This window comes from Epinephelus fuscoguttatus, linkage group LG7, assembly GCF_011397635.1.
Source record: "Epinephelus fuscoguttatus linkage group LG7, E.fuscoguttatus.final_Chr_v1".
NCBI classification, from domain to species: domain Eukaryota; kingdom Metazoa; phylum Chordata; class Actinopteri; order Perciformes; family Serranidae; genus Epinephelus; species Epinephelus fuscoguttatus.
Genome location: NC_064758.1, coordinates 10,515,705 through 10,536,222, shown reverse-complemented (window position 1 = coordinate 10,536,222; position 20,518 = coordinate 10,515,705). Strand labels below are relative to the sequence as shown.

The 20,518-nt window shown below is 39.6% G+C and overlaps 1 protein-coding gene across 3 annotated transcripts in view; it reads right to left on the bottom strand.

Moving 5' to 3' along the window:
- The window catches only part of LOC125892132 (neuronal acetylcholine receptor subunit alpha-2-like), a 67,852-nt gene extending 47,658 nt beyond the window's left edge, over positions 1-20,194 (bottom strand). For 2 of the 3 annotated variants that reach the window (XM_049581914.1, XM_049581917.1), the window contains exons 1-3: positions 19,922-20,194; positions 15,071-15,220; positions 13,346-13,468 (exon numbers count right to left, since the gene is read on the bottom strand). The gene's annotated coding sequence lies outside the window, so the exon portion shown is untranslated. Of the gene's footprint in view, positions 1-13,345; positions 13,469-15,070; positions 15,221-18,652; positions 18,702-19,921 lie in introns of those variants that run through there. The other variant, XM_049581915.1, reaches the window with a different exon arrangement.
- Positions 20,195-20,518: the final 324 nt, after the last annotated feature.

The following is a 20,518-nucleotide window of genomic DNA, read 5'->3' as shown; positions in this document are numbered from 1 at the left end:
TTGGCTACAGTGTTAAATTACAAAAAGACCAATTTAATATCATCACATCATTTTGAAATTGATCTGACTCTAGATAAATTACTTTTGCACCGCAGCGTGACTTATTCTTTTGCTTTGGTAATGTTTTCCTGCAGATGTTTAAATTGACAGATTAACTGATGAAAGTGGAAAAGAAAATTGTTTTTCTTGTAATTCGCATCATGGATATTATATTGCAGTGGGGTATTTTTAGACACAGAATAATAGAAAAATTGCAAGATTTTTTTCCTACATATCAGTTTTAACATTCTTTTCTGTGTAAAAAAAAAATAACCACAATAACATATTACTTAAATCAAACTGCTGTTGGTAGCCCCACCTTTTCAATGCTTCCTGTTCCATTTGCCTATTGTTATGCATCTTTCATTAATGCCTGCAGATTGCCCAGTTTAAAGAGCACCCCTTTTTGATAGCTTTAATTAAATGTGGAATACTTAAGTGCAGCTTGAGTGGCTAATCCTGTTCTCCTGATATTTAGGTCACCATCTAATGTCCAGTGGGGGCAGGCTCTTGTCAATACCTCAACATATTCTCAATAGTGTGCTAGTTTTTTCTCCCATGAGACACAGAGGCATCATGTAGTGACAAATAATGGCATGCATTCAAGTGTATTCAACAGTTTCAACCCATCCCAGCTTCTTTGCCTGGGGAAGATAAATGTTTAAAGCTAATGGTAATTTGCTTTGGCCAATCAGTCTATTTTTAGTCATGCAAAGTTACTTTGCAATCCAGTTAATTCAGAGTGCTGTTTAACCAAAGCTCTCAGTCTTTATATACACCTCTTAAGTTATTTGATGAGTCTTGGGCACTCATGCCTTCAGGCTCTTATCCAGTGGCACTTTTAATTTCATGGAAGTTGTTTCAAAACTGTCTTACACTTGTTTTACTCCCACGGGGCAGCGACTAACCAATCTTACATTCAGGTTCAAAGGCTTATGACAAAAGTTTAATCTTTGGTGTGCTAAGTATGAAACTAATTGATTTTGAAAGTCAAAAAGAGCTTTTTTTGGAAACCTCTACAAATAGGTCTACAACTAAGGTGCAAGACCATCAATAATTAAAAATTCTTCAAAGAGATATGGGGAAAACGGGGGCACCACAGAGACTTGGCGTCATCTGTCAGCTTGGTCTTTCATTGCATACCCAACACAAATGGACATGTCTGCAGTGGGGACGGCAGTGAGGGTTTTATGTCCTTGTCTCTGCATTAGCGACAGGTGCCTCATAAACTTGTTGAATTTATGCTTCTCCATCAAAGTGTTCCAATCCAAGATACCTCCATTTTATCATTTAATTTACAGTGCCCTCCAAAAGTATTGGAACAGTGAGGCCAATTCCTTTATTTTTGTTGTCGACTGAAAATATTTGGGTTTGACATCAAAAGATGAATATGGGACAAGAGATCAACATTTCAGCTTTTATTTCCAGGTATTTACATCTGGATCTCATACACAACTTAGAAGATAGCACCTTTTGTTTGAACCCACCCATTTTTCATGAGAGCAAAAGTATTGGAACATGTCACTGACAGGTGTGTTTTGTTGCCCAGGTGTCTCCCAATTACATTGATTATTCAAACAATAAATAGCACTGAATGTCTGAGCTCAGTTTCAGATTGGGTACGATAGATTTTGCCTGTGCAGACTGCATTTAGAGGTGGAACCAACATGAAAACCAGAGAGCTGTCTATGGGTGAAAAAGAAGCAATTGTGAATCTGAGAGAAGATGGACAATCAATCAGAGCCATTGCACAAACATTGGCCATAGCCAGTACAACCATTTGGAATGTCCTGAAGAAGAAAGAAACCACTGGTGTACTAAGCAACAGACGTCGAACAGGTAGACCAAGGAAAACATCAGCAGTTGATGACAGAAACATTGTGAGAGCTGTAAAGAAAGACCCTAAAACAACTGTTAGTGACATCAGCAACAACCTCCAGAGGGCAGGAGTGAAGGTATCACAATCTACTGTTCGCAGAAGACTTCATGAACAAAAGTACAGAGGCTACACCAGAAGATGCAAACCACTCATTAGCAAGAAGAATAGGAAGGCCAGACTGGAATTTGGGAAAAGGTACAGAGATGAGCCTCAAAAATTCTGGGAAAAAGTTTTATGGACTGATGAGACAAAGATTAACTTTTTCCAAAGTGACGGAAAGGCGAAAGTTTGGAGAAAGAAAGGATCTGCTCATGATCCCAAACATACAAGCTCATCTGTGAAACACGGTAGAGGTAAAGTCATGGCTTGGGCTTGCATGGCTTCTTCTGGGATGAGCTCTTTCATCTTCATTGATGATGTGACACATGATGGCAGCAGCAAAATGAACTCAGAAGTCTACAGAAACATTTTGTCTGCTAATTTAAAGAAAGATGCAACCAAACTGATTGGGAGATCCTTCATCATGCAGCAAGATAACGACCCAAAACACACTGCCAAAACAACAAAGGAGTTCATCAGGGGCAAGAAGTGGAAGGTTTTAGACTGGCCAAGTCAGTCTCCAGACTTAAACCCAATAGAGCATGCATTTTACCTGCTGAAGAGGAGACTGAAGGGAGTAACCCCCCAAAACAAACAACAATTGAAAGAGGCTGCGGTGAAAGCCTGGAAAAGCATCACAAAAGAAGAATGCAAAAGTTTGGTGATGTCAGTGGGTCACAGGTTTGACGCAGTTATTGAAAGCAAAGGATTTGCAACTAAATATTAAGTCTCATTCACTTTAATCTATTTTAAGTTTATATGTTCCAATACTTTTGCTCACCTAAAAATTTTGTGTTCCATTACAAATAATGCTATCTTCTAAGTTGTGTATCAGATCCAGATGTAAATACCTGGAAATAAAAGCTGAAATGTTGATCTCTTGTCTCATATTCATCTTTTGATGTCAAACCCAAATGTTTTCAGTCTACAACAAAAGTAAACGAATTGGACTCACTGTTCCAATACTTCTGGAGGGCACTGTATACTTGAGCGGAGATTTTCACTTGTTGATTTCCATATTATGCCACTGCAAAACCGGATATAGTATGTGTCATACATTATCAGTCTGTGGTAAGCAGTCGTTATATGAGTGAAGTAATCGTGTTTGGACTTTTTTATTTTAGTGTCAGTGAAAGTGAGAGTTAAAGTTGGCACTGAATATATTTACTTCATCATAAAATATAAATGTGTACAGCCTAGCCATACTAAAACTGGACAAGATTGCTCAGCCTTTCTTCACACTTGTTCCATGTTTTCTTCACTATTAACAATCTCTACTGGCATCAGAAGCAGTGACAGAGAAAAACACAAGCAGCCCAAGCTGAGCAGTCACAATTCTTGGAGTCTCAATGTGGTATCTCCATAGTTACAGCTCCTTTTACCTCTGAACGTGTGACACCCTAATACAGAAGCATACATCCATAAATGTGGTTTGGGAGGTAATACCTGACACAGTCCAACATTCATTGCTTGGCTTAGCGACAGTAAATATATAACAAAATACAATGTTTGAGTGAAATAAAAAAAGTTCTTACACATTTCTGGGGGGTTGCATTCTGGGTATGACAACTGATACTTTGGTACCAAGTCTATGGCAGAATTCTGAAAACATGTAGGTACTCATTTTTCTCCAGTACCATAGGTACTGATGTTGCAACTCTCCTGGACCTGGTGGGGCAGCATTTGCACACATGTGTTCTTGTCTGTGGTGAAATACCAAAGGCAGAAGAAGAACACCTACCTGCACTTAAAAACCCATCCAAAAAACACATCTAAGACGGCGATAAATGCTGCTGCAGTGATAACCCAGCTCCTAGGTTCCGGGACCCCAAGGGGATCCTCGGAATTACTGCAAATAATTGTTTGATAATTGTTTGAAAGTTTTTTTTCTCTTTCCAAAAATTGACTCATGCCTGAAAATACACAATCTATCATCTTTTGCATTGCGCAACAACTCTTCTTTGTGAAAGTGGAGTTTCCTCTCACCAACCTGAAAAGCAACTATAGGTTGAGACTGCAGCCTTACTATGATACAAAAGGCAGCAGTGTGATGAGGCGCTGGGCCTCTATTCTGTGCTGAGCACTGCATGTTTGGCTTTTTTTCTCTGGTTGCTCAAAGTTGAAAAATGTTCAACCACAAAGACGGTCACATCTTACATGTACAAATGGAGGAGAAATATGTTAATATAGTGTAGGCTACATATTAATATGTGTTTACTCGCCCACAAAAATTTCATGATCCCACATAGACCAGTACTTTGCGTTTGAGGCGTTTTTACCATGCTTTTAAACTGGTTATGGAGAATCATGTAATGTCACTGGTTTGGGTATCGACTACTTCATTTCTGGTATCGTGCCATGCCTGGGTAACGTAGGAAATCACTGAGACAGGCCCTCAAAGGCAGGTGAGGTAACTTTTGTTCTACAGCAGCAAACAAAATAATTTGAATGTTGCAGACTGGTTTCAGAAAATGGTGCAAGCTAGTGCTCATATTCACCACTGAGGCACGTCTCAATTCAACTTTTAACGAGCCAATTCCTATGGAGTGCAATAAATGATCATAACACATTCTTGCTGTCCTTTTTCATCTTTTTTTCCGCCCCTCACTCATTTTTTGGAGGGCCAAAGATCCAATTCCTCCATTTGGGCGCCAGCTGTGATAATAATTGCAAGGTGAATACCGCTCTGTCAGTGTAGATGGAGAAGATGGATGAGATATTAAAGATGGATGAGTGATAATTGTGTTGCAGAGCTTGACAAGACTTCCTGGGGTTCCCCATCGTGTTGTCCCACACCACCCACTGCGGTTTGATGCACACTTCACAGCACTGCCATCATTTGCCTGGTACAATGTGGTATAGTTCATAAAGCTGTATTGTGTTATTTGCTTTAGATTATTTAACTGATATAATGAGGTGTCTGTTATCTGAACCATATATAAGTTAGCTTTATATTTGACGGTTTACAATTTAAAAAGTCTGGGTTGTAATCTTCTTCGTCTGGTTTGGGCTTATTTTGTGCTTTCACTGAATCTTGAGTAAAAATTTGTCAGTGGCATTTGCTCTTTATGAGACAACAGTCTACTCAGGAATATCCCAATAGGCTGGCAAGGAGTGAGAGGATGTTTCAGTGACACAGCAATTTCTGAGGAGTCCTTTGAACACGCTTTTTAACTACATAGCCTTTCCAGGAAGATGAATTACCATAAATATACTGTATGTGCATCTCACCTCAACCTAAACCTCAAGAATTTTTATATTACACAGTAACTCACAGCTCTCCCAAATAACTCTAATGCATCAGAGGTCAGAGTTTTCTCCAAGAGAGTGTCGTAAATCATTTCCAATTCAAAAGTGATGACAAACGTCTACAGGAAATTTGCAAAGACGCATTTATTTTTCAATTTTTTTAAAAAAAAAAAATTTTCTGCTGATTTGAAGACTTCCAACCATTTCACATGTCATCCATGACATTGCAAAAGCTTTAATTTAAAGATATCCATCCTCAGTGTATACGGCTGCTTTTTTATGCTGGCCAGTTCTACCAATTGTTGCCAAGTATTTTGTCCCTACTCTCCTTTTTGATTGTGAGCCAAAAGCCTGTAACAGCTCCACTGGAATCAGTCCAGACCTTGAAAAGATGAGGGACAATATGTTGACTATTCCTTTTTTTGATCGTGCACACAAACACTAGTGTATTTTTCTATTTAATTTTGTCTTGGCAAATGATGCCAAACAATGAGTTCACCCTGTTTAGACAATGTACAGTATACACACATTTTATCTGTACATCCTGTACTATAGTATTCCTGAAGGGACTGGTCAACCACAACTGAAATCATCATCAGAAGCCTGCTCTGAACACAGAGGGGTTGGCAACACACTGGACTACTGGGATTCACTGTCCACTTTATTGTTGCAATACTGCTGGCAGAATCTGTGACAGGAAGGAGCCTTTAATGCTATTACTGTTTGAATTACTGGTCGCAGGTTAGAAATGACATGTGACAGGTCACAGAAGTCAATCATTACCTAGAACTTAATGATAAAGACTTGGTGGTAAATGAGTGATATGAAGAATGGTTAACGACTTAATGGTAGTTTTAAATCAGTCTTTAAAAACATAGCAGGGCAGGATCGATATTTTGACCATTCTGACTATGGTGTGCACAGTAACTCACACCAGCCTGGGCCTCATTAGCCCAGAGGTCTGTTGACTCCACAGAGGGAATGTACTATGAAAAAAAAAGATCAGCAACACTTGATTTCCCCCAAAGCAAGAGGACTTGGAGTAAACACTTCAAAGTTCAGAAAACCCTGCTGATGTCATCAGGGTTAATTGGGAGTGGTTTTTCTTGCGCAACAAACTGGGGAAGATTTATCCAAGGTTTTGGACCTTGACCCGTAGAAGTCAGGACATGTTGAGACTAGGGTTGGGTATCGCTACTCGACACCTCTAAGGCAGAGGTGTGAACTCGAGTCACATGATTGGACTCGAATCAGACTCGAGTCACAAATTGAGCCTTTCTGCTTGAAAATACTTGATACCTTTTCCCAGGCCCAAATAACTAATAATAATTTAAAAATCATTCATGATTTTTGTAAATTTAATATATTATTATTCTATTATTAAAATGAGATTACATTTGGTGAAGAGTGATTCGTGACTTGTTTAGGACTCAAAACTCACAGTTTAGGACTTTGGACTTGACTCTGGACTAGCCTGTCTGGACGGGACTTGACCTGGAACTTGAGTGCAAAGCCTTGAGACTTACTTGTGACTTGCAAAACAATGACTTGGTCCCACCTCTGCTCTAAGGTATCGATCGAAATAACCCAGTGCCAAGGAAACAACTCCAGTCAAACAATACCTGCATTCAATCCTTTTTGTGCCCAAAGTTTGATCCCATATCTTCCGGACTCCCCACCTGATCAGCAAACTTTCTGTTGCTGAAGTGTCCGAAGCTGCTCTCCTCAGCAAATGGGCAGATGTTGAACACGTCTGTCCGGTTAGCACAAGCTAGCACAGCAGCAACGGCTAACATCCAGCAACTGCCCCTGGCACAGAGCTCACAGTCCCGCAGCAGTGCCACCCATACAGTCTTTGGTGTAGTGAAGTGTGTTTGACAGAGTTGGCAGTTCAGCCTGCCAATTTGCCACCAAAACATTTGAAAGAATGGCTATACCACATGCCGCCCCATGCATTATGTGTATTGAATGAAGTACTCTATTGGTATCAGTATCACTTTAACAGTACTGGTATTGATACTTATATCCTAATTTTCTTTAACGATACCCAGCCCTGTTCAAGACCCTAACTTTTTGACAATAATGTAATACAAAATTGCTGGAGTTCCCCTTTAAAACTCTGCACTACACCTGTTAACACAGGTTAAGTAATGAGCTTACACCTTTGCCTCCCATCCATTCAGCTGAAATGATCATTTCAACCCTTGAACTGTCAGCTCAAATCACTGACATGCCTACTGCTCACGATAGTAGCTTCTGCTCCTTCCCTTGAACAGAGCATTGCTCTAGACAACTCTCCATGACTAAATATCACAATGCCATCTGTGTTCATTTATTACAACTTGGTGCTGTTCAATGAAGAACTGAATGCCACTAGGCTGAGCGACAGTCTGTCAGATTTTTTACATGCAGGACAGATGGGTCTCCTCCACATGGCCATCTTAATTTGCTTCCCTCAAACGTACACCACACTCATCTTCTTCAGCTCCATCATCAGTGCCTACATTTGCAAAAATACATTGAATAGTTACATAGGATTTTTTTTTCATGCACCTAAGGCCTTTACACTTCCGAGGAGCAGTTTTCATGTGATAAATTCGCACATCAATATATTGTTTTCCAGCTGTTGTTTTAGATACAGTACACGGATATTGCAAATGTGAAAAAGTGACTTTTTTTTTTTTTAATTTCAAAACAAGGTCAATTTTTTATGAGCTTTTGCACCACGAATAAAAGCATCAATCATCATGCTGGTACTTCACTTATGAAAATCATAAAACAACACAATGGCTCCATAGTCTGAACAAAGAATCCTAATTAATCCTTTCAACCCTGACAAGGGCAGTGCTTACCAGATCCACTCTTTCCATTCTTACTTTTCACAATACAAGCCAAAGACATACTAGATTTCATAGCTCTTTACCAGAGAGAACTCAAATTAACTTCAAGCATTATAATAACTTACACTTGCTTTACAACAACTTACCTCAGACAGACTGCAAATTTGCATTACTGCCAGCATATCTATTCACATCAAAACCTTTTACTGACCAAGTATTGCAGCTGTGGCAAATTCACATCACTTCGCTATGGCCATTACCATGTTTGGAATCTTGTAAAATGCCGATGGGTCTATTTATTTATTTTTTATTTACTTTATTTATTAATTTTTTTGCTTTTCTCTTCCTCTAGTGTGCTCTTGGTCCCAAGGGAGGGTATATGGGGAAGGTTATGGGGAGGTATACGGGATTATGTTCACTGATGTTCTGTATGTAAATGAGTGTATGTTTGCTTGTTCATATGATTGAAAACCTGTTAAATAAAGTCACATCACTGCCAGTGTGAATAGTTTTGATGCGAATTATGCACAAGGGAGTATTTTGCTTTTTTAAAGAATTTAAGTTAAATTTATGTTTTAAATTATCATTTTTTTTACTAGCGAAAATTAGCATTACGAATTCAACCAGAGCTGTAAATGCACTGGGCTAACCAAAGTAGTAGCTAGCATTAGGGCTATCTCCAATGGTCAATTTTGGCTCCAAGATTCCAAGATGGTGATGGCCAAAATGCTAAACTTGAGTCTTCAAAACTTAAGGTGACCAGTTTTTGGAAATGAAAATGGGACATTTCCAGTTCAATACAATACAACATCCAATGTTATTATCTATGAAAAGAAATAAAAGGAGGACAATTAGGGTTTCATTTGACCAAAGCTGTTGCACTGTAATAAACAATGGTGCAGGCCAACTGATAATATTAACTGCATTCTTTGTATTTCACACTTAGTTTTCCTTTTTATTTCTTCCTGTAGTACTGTTTTTATGTAGTTTGTTCTGTTTTATTTCCTATTTTATTGTTTATATTCTATTCTAATTTACATAATCTGAATACATTTTTATGCTTTTTTGTGTGTGTAGCATGGAGGAGCTACAACTCTTTGTCATTATGCAATCCTGTATTGTATAATAACAATAACAAACTCCTGAATCCCTGATTAGCATACTTGCCAGCCTCCAGACTCCATAGCCTAAATGATTCTGATAAATCACAGTGAGCTCATTTAAAAATTTAGAAACATGAAAACATCCTTAAGTTATTTCAGGTAATTGTTCTGACAGCAACAACAACGACAGCAACAATAACTTTTTTTTTACAACATGCTTTTTCAGCCAGTGGTTATAGCATTAATGCCAGCTATAGGCATAGCAGATCCGCTGGTTATGTTTTATGCTGTGGTAAAATGATTGTGCTGTTGTAAAATGACCACAGACAGTAAAGAGAGGTTGAAAAAAAGAATAAAAACAAATGCTCAGTGCAGAGAAAGTGCTGACAGCTGCTGATTCTGAGGACTGACTGGATGGACATCTAATACATGATTCATCAGTCCATGGGGACTTGGATTGGGGACTGGAGGGTCGCAGGTTCAAGTCCCAGTACGGACTAAGTATGGAGCGTGGGCTAGTAGCTGGAGAGGTGCCGGTTTGCCTCCTGGGCACTGCAGAGGTGTTCTTGAGCAAGACACTGAATCCCCAATTGCTCAGGGCACCTGTCCAAGGCAGCCGCCTCTGACATCTCTTCATTTAATGTATGTACAGTATAGGTCCTGTTTGTGCATGTGTGCATATTTTAGGGCTGTGTGTATATGACAACAGGGGAGAAAGAATGGAATTTCCCCACAGGGATTAATTAAGTATATCTTCATTCTTCTTCTTCTTCTTCTTCTTCTTAATAACTTGTTGAATAAAACACTGCAAAGTAAGTGTGGTAATCAGTCTGTACTTGTCTCAGATGTCAGCTGTTTTTAAATATTTATATGCATGTGCAGTTGGACCTAATTATCAGTTAGAAATGTATTTTTCTCTGCGTGAGAAAATGGAGAAGCGTTAAACATGTAAAAAGGGTCAATTACAATTATGAGTCTCACAGTCATGTGTGAGTGTTGGCAGCCCTGCGATTAAAGACGGGAACATATTCAGGGGCAGGCCACCAAAAATGGGGATTGTCCACTGAAACTAATGAATGATGTCACAGTGGCTCCATCCATTATTATATACAGTCTATGAATGGCACCCACTCACGTCTTTCCACTGACTTTGTATGCATTCACTCTGCATCTAAAACCTGACGGTTAAGATTTACTGGAAGTGATCAAATCCATAGATCAAATCACAGAATCACCTCCATCACTTCTCGCTCCTTGCTTTGCGCATTACTATTCAAAGCTAGTGAGTGGCTTGCTCACTGGCAAACATTGTGCTCAGAGGCAACCTGCACTTTATCCAACTACTAACTGAATGTTGTGCCGTTGGTATCTTTAGAGGGAGAGAGGGATACCAGAATGCACAATAATGAATGTCACCTCCACAGACATATATCGTCCACAGGTAAAAATTGAATTTACTAGCTCACCACTGCATTGTGTTTTTTGTCAGTTTTTTCAGCAAAATACTGTCAGTTTAGATTTTTCAAATTTTGACCCCTCCCTTTCTCCCACAATACCATTACCAATGCAAAGCAATTTACATGTGTCCTACAGAAAATAAATGGGGCAAACTTTCTCAGTGGGCCCTCACTGTCTGTGTGAAAAACACCTCATCACCAGCCTCTTTGTAACCTTCCAGGGAACAGTCGTCCACAGCTTTGTTCCTCATAGATTTTCTCCCTACTTGGCAGGATGAAATTGTGCCAAGACCTTCAATTTACGCTTTTTCATGTCTTTACATTATTTCTGTGGAGAGCTTCATCTCATATGCCCCAACCTATTCCCCCTTGGAGCTTGATCCATTCACATTTATCTCAGTGGCACAATTGTCTTCTTACAATCTGCTGACTGGTTCTCTCTAACCTTCAGCTTTCCATTTCCATACAAGTGTGGCTATCAAGGAAAGAAAAAAAAGAGCCTTCACTTCAACCCAAAGAACTTATATTTCTCACTTCAGACCTCACTGGCTCCATTCAAACACCATCACTGATCACATGCCACCCAAGAGTTCACATTTTATGGCTTTGTGAGTTCTGCAGCTCATTTTAACCTCCGAGAAACTACATCAACTCAAGATACGCCAGTCATGCGTCTCTCCAGGATCCCTCTCTAATCAGAAAATCAAGCCAGGTCACCTCACACATACACACACACACCGACACACACATTAACTTCTGCCAGGTTGTTAATTACAGCTGGCATATTGCCAAAGTAATAACCAAGGCATCAATAAATTATCAAATTATTTCTTATTCGAACGTGTGGAGGAACAAGACCATGCAATTGGCCTCCAAGTCATTCCCCTTGCAATCATCAGACTGCCATATTTATAACACTCAGTCTTTCAGTCCTTGTATGTTTCCCTGTCTCTTCTCTCTTGTCAAGGACAGAGCCTTAAAAAAACCTAAGGTCAGAGAAAGAGCTTATGACTGTTGTCTCTGTGGATGTCCTGCTTTCCTGGCAGCACTAACACCCACCCTCCTTTATTTCAATGACCCCTTCATTATCTGCTTTTTTAAGGGGGAAATTCTCCACCTCTTATGTAGATCTCCAATCAGTATTGATGGTACATGATGTCGACTGAAGCAATAAATTCCTCAGTGCCTGCTATTTTGCCAAAGAAAGCTGAGTTCGCATGCAAAATCTGTTCCTGCATCCAGCGTTGTCATTTTATGTGTCAGTGACATAGTAAGAGGCATGAGCAACTACATGTTGGATTTCACCTCCAGGTAGCCCGGATCTAGGTGCTGCTCATAAACAGACCCTCCAGAACCTGAGGTGTCGAGAGTAAACACTGCCTTTGCTCAAATTGCCCTCTGATGTCAACAGAAACAAAATCATTCGGCTGCAGTGAATTTCATTTTGGGTAGTTTTTGTTGGATGCTATTGCAGATGCCAGGAGAGCCCCAAGCAAGCACATCTATTTGCTTGCCTACTATGTTTTCATCCTCACAGAGGTATGCTGGAGACAGTCTCCAGAATCCTCAAGATAAACTGGAAAAGATGACCACACCAGCAGGGCCGAGAGGCCAGATGACCATTTAGTGAGTATTTTTGACACATACTGCTATTGTAAGCTATTCTGTTGAGCTGCCTCTTAGCAAAATGCTAATTCAAATTAAACTTTTATCGTCAAAGCTACAAAACCAAAGAAATGAAGCAGTAATGTGCTGCCATGGACAGTGTGAAAAGATGACAAGTGTTGCCATCTTGGTTTACGCTGATTCAGAATATGGAGCTTCCATGTTTTTATTTTGCTACCTGCATATAGGCACAACTTATAAACCTTGGCGACACTGTGTTTGGACTAACAAAGTAATAGCTACAGTAGGTTGTGCGCAATGCATCCTGGTACATGTAGGCACTGCCTTCACAGAGAACTCAGCTTACTCAACTAATATAGTATGCACTGAAGAATTCATTGCTTAAACTGGCCACATTTACCATCAACACTGACTGGACAGCCACATTAAAAAGGTGCCAAATTTTGCCTTTGATTCAATAATTAATTGAGGCATGTCCTGATGTGTTAATAGCATGCCATACTTCGGTATTATTTATGGATTTAAACTCAATATACTCCCAACAGCTTCCTTTAACAGTTGCCATCAGGTCATATCAGTCATTCCTGCACAGAAACATTGTGCAGGTTCAGGGGAACGCGGCTCTATCATAGTCTAAGATTATCAGTAAGACTTCCCTCAAGGCTCTGTGAGATCAGCCATGCTACTCCCACTGAATACTAATGAATGTAAAAGCAGCCTCGCTGACAGCCAGATATTTACCAGCATGAGAGTGCTGCTCTGTGGCCAACTTTGTGCTCCAACCTCCATGTGGAGAGGGCAAACAAAGTCATGTTTGAGAATTGAGGTAATCCTCCTATTACACGCACTGTACTCTAGGTTCTGTAAATATTCACATACTGGTAAATTGCTGTATTGAGCAGGTATAATGTCTGTCAAAAACTGTTTTGATATTCTGCATCTGTTGAGACTGTCTGAAGCTGGCCAGAAAGGGAGTCACAGAAACATTTTTTAATATTTAATATATCTGTGTGTCAGCATAGCTATCTGGTGATCGTGATGAGATCTATTTACCTGTGGAGGTCAAACAGCCACGAAGGTCATCCTTCTCCTAGGTCCATTTTTAGGCAGGCCGGGATGGATGTCATTTTATCTCCAGTATGCAGTGTATGCCCAGTGCAGTCCTCTCTCCTCCAGCTGCAGAATGATAACGTGGGCTGAAGTTTAACTTGAACAATTTTAATTTAAGCTCCTCTTATAAACACAGAATTAGCTGAAAACTTTTTTTTCCTTTTATTGGGCTTTAGTAGCATTATTTCTTTGTCTGCTCGGAGCTCAATTATGTTTGTTTGCTTAGAGTTCAATTATGTTCTGTTCATTTTGCTGAGGAGGATTTATTGAGCTACACTGAGAGACCTTAATGAACTCAGCAACTCTTCCCATTGTTTAGCTCATTTCTGTTATATATCCATTAATTCAAACTAAAACAAGTGTGTGTGATTCTTATATGGAAGTAAAATTGGTAGTATGAGTGCTGTTGTATTTGTAGTTGTGTTCATATAGTCATATTGTTGTAGAACTAAATCTAACACATAACCAAAGGCATTTTTTATTTTACGTCTTTGGTGTTTAAGTTGTATTGAATTAAATCTTAAGTTATCAAAGTAGTATGTGCCCTACAAACGCCTTCAAACGTCAAAGCATTAACCAGAAGCCACCTCACTTGAAAATAACTTCAACATCACAGAGTGTTAAGGAAAAGAGAAAGTCCAGCTGATGAGACACAGCATCAGTTTGTTATCCATTATCCAATTTAATATCCATGACCAATCTATAATTTATGCGGAACATTCTTGATATTAAAGAGTAATCATGACTGGCATTAAACATCATCACTCTATAATTATGAAATAAAGATCTGTCAACTTCAATTTGTGTTTTTCAATCTTAAAAATGTATTGACGAATGACTACTTCAATCAAATGTTCTCTGTAAAGCATGACTTTAATAGTAAAGATGTTGACTATGAGCAAACAACATTTATTTTATGTCAAAGTTTAAACCAACGTGTAACTCTACCGCTCTTAGACTTCTGTATCTGAACCTTTTAAGTATAGGCTGCAAAAACTGACAATACACTTCAGATCTTAAGCAACAATAAAATGATCAGCATCAGTTCAATAGGACAGAGTAATATTTCCCCATAACTACAAATCTAGATATTAACAATACACAGTAATATCAGCACATTATTGATATCGGTCGATATTGGCTTTCAAATGAACTATTAGAATGGGCCAACATGCTTATTCTTAATTTGCACAATGAATAAGTATTACATGCAATGAAAAGCATTGTATTTCATGTCACCATCTGCTGGTGGGTCATTTCGATTAAAGTATGCATGCATAATACGATGTTAATTCCACTACAGAAGCGACTTGATGATCACTAAAATCAATATCAATATCAGTTATCGATCCAATTAGTTGTTACGTATTGGCATATTGGATATCAGCAAAATATCATGCATCCCAGATAGATAGATAGATAGATAGATAGATAGATAGATAGATAGATAGATAGATAGATACCAGGTCTAAAGCCAGGTTCAGAGTACATTATGTCAGATTAGGAAATTATGGAGTCATAAAATCATGGTGTGACTTGGCCAACGGACAAGACAGACTACACGTTGGTCCACGACCAATTATCGCTGGTTGTCATTCACGGCCTGTGTGTTGTCATTTGATTATTCTTGGCCTATTCTTGTAATGGCAGTAACCAGGCAGTACTCACCTGTTTGCTTATGTGTCGCTATTTCACGCCAGCATTTTTTCTTTTTCACTCTGTGTGGTAGTCCCAAGAGGAAATATCAAAAAGGAGTTGTTGCCATACAGTTGTCACCAGCAGCAGATCACTCTGTGTTCCTATTAGTCAAAGTGACAGCTGTGAAAAAAGAAAAAGAAAGTCAAAGACTTTCTGTTGGGACGTCATAAGGCATCCCAGACCCAGCGTCAGTCGATACTTGTATTTCATGGATTAGTGGTGTAAAGCTTTTTTTTTAATCTTAAAGAGATTTCAGTGAGGCATTGCTTCAACTTTTTCGACATCAAAATATTTTATTTCTATTCAAAGGTCAAAGCTTATCTTAGTATTCTTGAAACCAGGAAACTTCTTTTGTTTACAAAGAACTAACATAATTTAAACTGTCATCCTACCAAAACTCTGCATGAATGCTTTTCCCCCGCCATTGATCATAGGTGAGGTTTTCTTACATCCTGTTAACCCACGTCATTTCTCTGCTGAGAGTTAAAGGAGTCCTTGTCATTTCCTGCATTCAAAAGAAATCTACTGCAGGCGTGTCAAGGACTTTTTATTTAACAAAGTCTACAGTCTGCTTCAATTTTAACATCCATCTTCCTTTTCTTTGTGTCCCTCTATTACAATATCACAAAAACGCTAGCGGCGCACAACAGACAAGAATATACTTCGTCACTTCAGGTTTTGGTTTCCATTGCTTTACATAACTGTGATGCATACTGTATGAGCATGAGCTCTCAAAAAGTATAAAAACCTCAAATATAATAAACTCAGCTCTTTGAGAACATTCATTAAAAATTTATTTCATTTTTTCCCTCCTTAGCCTTGGAAAAGAAAGGTCTCAAGTATGTTATTTTCTTTTCTTTGTGCTTTTGTGCTTTTGTGTGTGTGTGTGTGTGTGTGTGTGTGTGTGTGTGTGTGTGTGTTTAATTTTTATATGGGTCAGATAACTATGAGTAATGTGAAAATACTGTTTGGCCTCAGTCTCATTGTTCCTACTTGCGTCATTTCCAGCAGCAGCAAGCAACTGTTTCCTGTTAGAAAGCTTTGATATACCCACCACTACACCAAACAGCATACAGACAAATTAGCAACTACCTGTTCAACCTGTTCTCATTCCCAGGCCTTTAAACACCAATGCTTGGTCAGGCCCCTCAGCATCTGCTACAGACACACAAGGTGCCCTTACCCTCTGTATGGATGCACCGCACTTTCAGCTAACTCCAATGTAAACTCAGCTGCAGCAATATTAGGCACTCAGAGCAACTGACATAGTATAAATAGCAATAAAGTCTGCATAGGGAGGAGGTGGTAGGGAAAACAAACAAACACAGAACTTTCACCCAGGAGACCACTGTTTCTGTCCTGCATGAAACCAAAAGTCAACAACATTTTAACCCCAACCTTTTTCCCCAACCTTACAAGGTAGTTTTGTTGCCTGAGGCGGAATTTATATTGCTCCGTTGAATCGACACAGTACCTACAACGTTGACTTTGCGTCAACGTAGAGCCTACACCGTAGATACCGCGAGGCCATAGCCATGTGTTAATAATGTTAGCATGTTGTATTTGTAAAGGAGCCAAATATTGTAATATTGTAACATTACCTTTGTTAAATGTTGCTGTTGTTCATGACCTTATGAGTAGAAGAAAAGTTTGCTAGCAGCTAGGATAATTTATACAATGTTAAATGCCATAGGCTTGTGCTGAAAACATTAGCATGTTGTATTAGTGGGGAACATGTGCTCTGTCTGTGAATGTTGCGAGTTATAGTGAAGCCGATTTGTGTACTTGTGTTTGAAGTTGTCTCTATTAAGCCATGTTTAATGTGTGTTTTGGGTGTTTGGCATCAACTAAACTTTGTTTCTAGTGTTTTGGAGGTGTAACTGCAGAGTGACATAGACACACCATCGCACAAGTATAAATGCTCACAACGGCGTAGGCCACATGCATAGGCTAAGATGTAGGGTCTGCTGCACAAGTATAAATACCGCTTAAGCTTCAGGAAGTTAATTTTGAAAACACAGTGTTTGCATGTAACACAGAAAATGGCATGTCCAAAACTGATGCTAAAGGGGCATCTAGATCATCATGGTTTGAAGTGTAGGGCTGCTGACCAAGCGGCTGTATTTAATGGGTTTGGGTTGAAAATGTGTTGGGTGTACGTTGTGCAGAAGAGATAAACATTTCCCTCAGGAGTTGGTGGATACCAAAACAGAGCTTAAGGAAAGTTAACTTACATGTGTCAGGTCACCCAAAACAAAACTCTGTATGAAAGCTTATGTTGCTCCATGGATGCTAGATTTGTAAATAGGGAACAGTTTGCTAAACTGCGATAGTGAAATTACTGCAATGATATGTCTATTATGAGGCAAGAGTGTAAACACATGGCACACACATGAATACAAGGGGCTCACTGACCTCACAAGAGTCACAGCTTTCCAGTCAGCCCCAAATTATCCAACTGTAATACTGTTTAAGGACCCCAATATGCAGGAATAATAAAATAGAATAGGCGAAATTACATAAATACCGCACGCAAAATAACCGCGTGGGTTTTGCACAAAACTGCAAGGGATTAGAGTGAAGTGGATGTGTCTGTAAAGGGGTAACACTTATCATACGAAAACATTTTCATTCAGGTATCTTGAAGTAAGACAACAAGGGACCCTTTGCTTGTGCCCTGTTTTCCATGCTAAACGTTAGCCTAAATTTGGAGCACAATTTACCCCCCTTACCGACAGGCTAACATGACATGGTTAATTTTCATGGTTAATGTTTCATATGACATAGCGTCACTCTAGCACAAAATATAGGCCTGCTGAATGTAGGCCTGTGAGTATTAAATGACTACAGATTTAATTTATTGTAATGATGGTGGTTGTCCAAATATTAAGCTAAAACATTTCTAAGAATTGTAGCTCAATTATGCATGCACGCACGCGCACATGTTGGCTAGCTCCGTCTTATTTTAATATCAGGCAAACCAATGGCAGTGACAATATCTTTGCAGACTTATCTTAGCCAAACTAATAATCAGTAATTAATTTGTAAAATTAGAAATAGGGGAACACTTTGGGCCTCTGAGAGAGCAGTGTTCCCCCACTCCCAAAAGTGGGGGAACACTTTTTCAAGCGGCACCCGAGCCGCCTCACTGCGCGACCCCGAATGGAATGGTTGTGACATCTAGTGTTGTCACGGTACCAAAATTGGTACGATACCAGTGAAAGTATCATGGTTGTATCACGATACCACAGCAAAAATAAGGCAGATGTGCCTTTTGTCATTTATAAAAAGATAAATCACTTTTCTATAATACATCAATGATATTTCAATGGAATAAATTACTTATTGACTTATTCATACTTCAAAAACAACATCAATAAGTGATTAACATAGGGGGGATCAAAAATAAATAAATAAAATAAGAATCAACCAGCCACCCTCCTCCCCTGACAAGTAAAGAACAGTCCCTAAAGTGCGGTGAGGTTTGTGGGCCGTTACTGACACAGAGAGAGAAATGTGAATGGCTCGTTTCTCCTCTGACACGCCACATACCTGTGTGCCTCGGTTGTCCAGGTACTACTGGGCAGTCATGACGCCAACGAAAGAGGAAATTACTGGACCTGGAGTCGGACTTCTCTGTCGCCGGTAAGCCGTTATGCTGCGGCGCGGAGCTCACGGGATTTGCGCGGAGCGCATGGACACTCACCCTTGGCTTCTTTGTCTCCAAATCTTCAGTCCATAAATTAGTCTCTACGCCGCTGTGTAGGTATGTTACCGCCAGACACCTGTGCCTGCTGCAGCGGAGTTGTCCTTTCTTTACATCACAGATTAACGATCGGACAGCCTTATTGGCTACAAAGATGCAGATGAAAGGTTTGAATATTAATTCAAATTGTGGCCGTACTCAGTAGCGACTTATGATTTTAAAAGTAGCGAAGTATTACATGGTGTAAATTGTACTCAAGTAGGAGTAAAATTACACACTTGGAAAAAATACTCATAAAAGTACAAGTACCCAAAAAATCTACTTAAAGGGATAGTTCGACATTTTGGCAAATTCGCCTATTGCCGTAATCCCTATAGTCATATGAGCAGGTACATTACCTTTAATTGTCAGTGCGTGCTGTTCTGACATCGGTGGGGCAGAGCTGCCCGCTGAAATGGAAGGTCCCTCTCTCCCTCAAAACTAATCAAATACACCATCAAATGACTCCAAAACGCTCTAGTGGACAACTTGTAGCTTACACATTCCCCACGTTATGAAATAATAATGTAATATTACAAGACAGAGTTGTTTTGAAGCCAAATGCACAGCCGGAACTACATTCCAGACATACAGTACTTGCTGGGCGGAGTGATTTCAAACAGCGTATGTTTAGTGCAGTTACTCCCGTCATCAAAACAACAAGTTTGTTGAGAAGAAGCCAGAATATACAGAGGAAGAGTTACAGGTTTTGGAAGAAGAGAGAGCAAGAAGAGAGGCTGAGGCTGCCGAGCAACCAGGGGCTGAGGGGAGACCCAGAGCCGGTGGTGTAAATGTGGGGCTTACTGGCCACTTTATTAGGTAACGTTACACCTGTACATTATAAATATAGAGTACTCCTCAAAATAATCACCGGAACACGGGGAGAACATGCAAACTCCACACTCAAATCACCACAACTCCTGAAGGAACAACAACATAAAATGTTCCCTAGCAGTCTGTTTATTCCCAACAATGAGAACTAATGCCAGTCACTTCACTATATGCTCTGGGCAAGCACTTATCCATAACATAACCACAACATATTTAGCTGAGCAAAATACACAACGATCACTTACCACGTCTGCTCGTTTTGTGATGTCGACAGATGGTATGACAGTATCTTTGAAGAAAAGCGTTTGAACCATTCCTGAGCTTCTGTGTTCCATCCTTTCAGCATAGTCCTCCGGTAAAAAAATGGCAGGAGCACACAGACATTTTCAGGACCGTTTCCACAGGCGTGTTGGGGTCAATGTCCAGCAAAAAATAGCCATTGTTTCATCCTGTCCGTATTACTGGTTGGAACTACGTGAAACTTCATTTTGCTCCATGTCTTCGGCTTGTTACTGCAACCTTTTACAATGCTTGTGTAAACCATGATTTACAAAAACACTCTCTAAACTTTCCTCAAACTTTCTCCTGCGTCCAGCTGACGATACCGCAAATGGCTACAAGCAATAATTATGGCACTGTCTCAGCTGCGCACTGTGTCACTCCGCCCAGTGGTTTACTCAAGAAAGTAGTTCCGAGTATTTGCTTCATGTGTCGTAATGTTACTTAATTATACATTATTATTTCATAGCGTGGGAAATGCGCAAGCCATGTGTTGTCCACTAGAGCGTTTTGGAGTCATTTGATGGTGTATTTGATTAGTTTTGAGGGAGAGAGGGACCTGT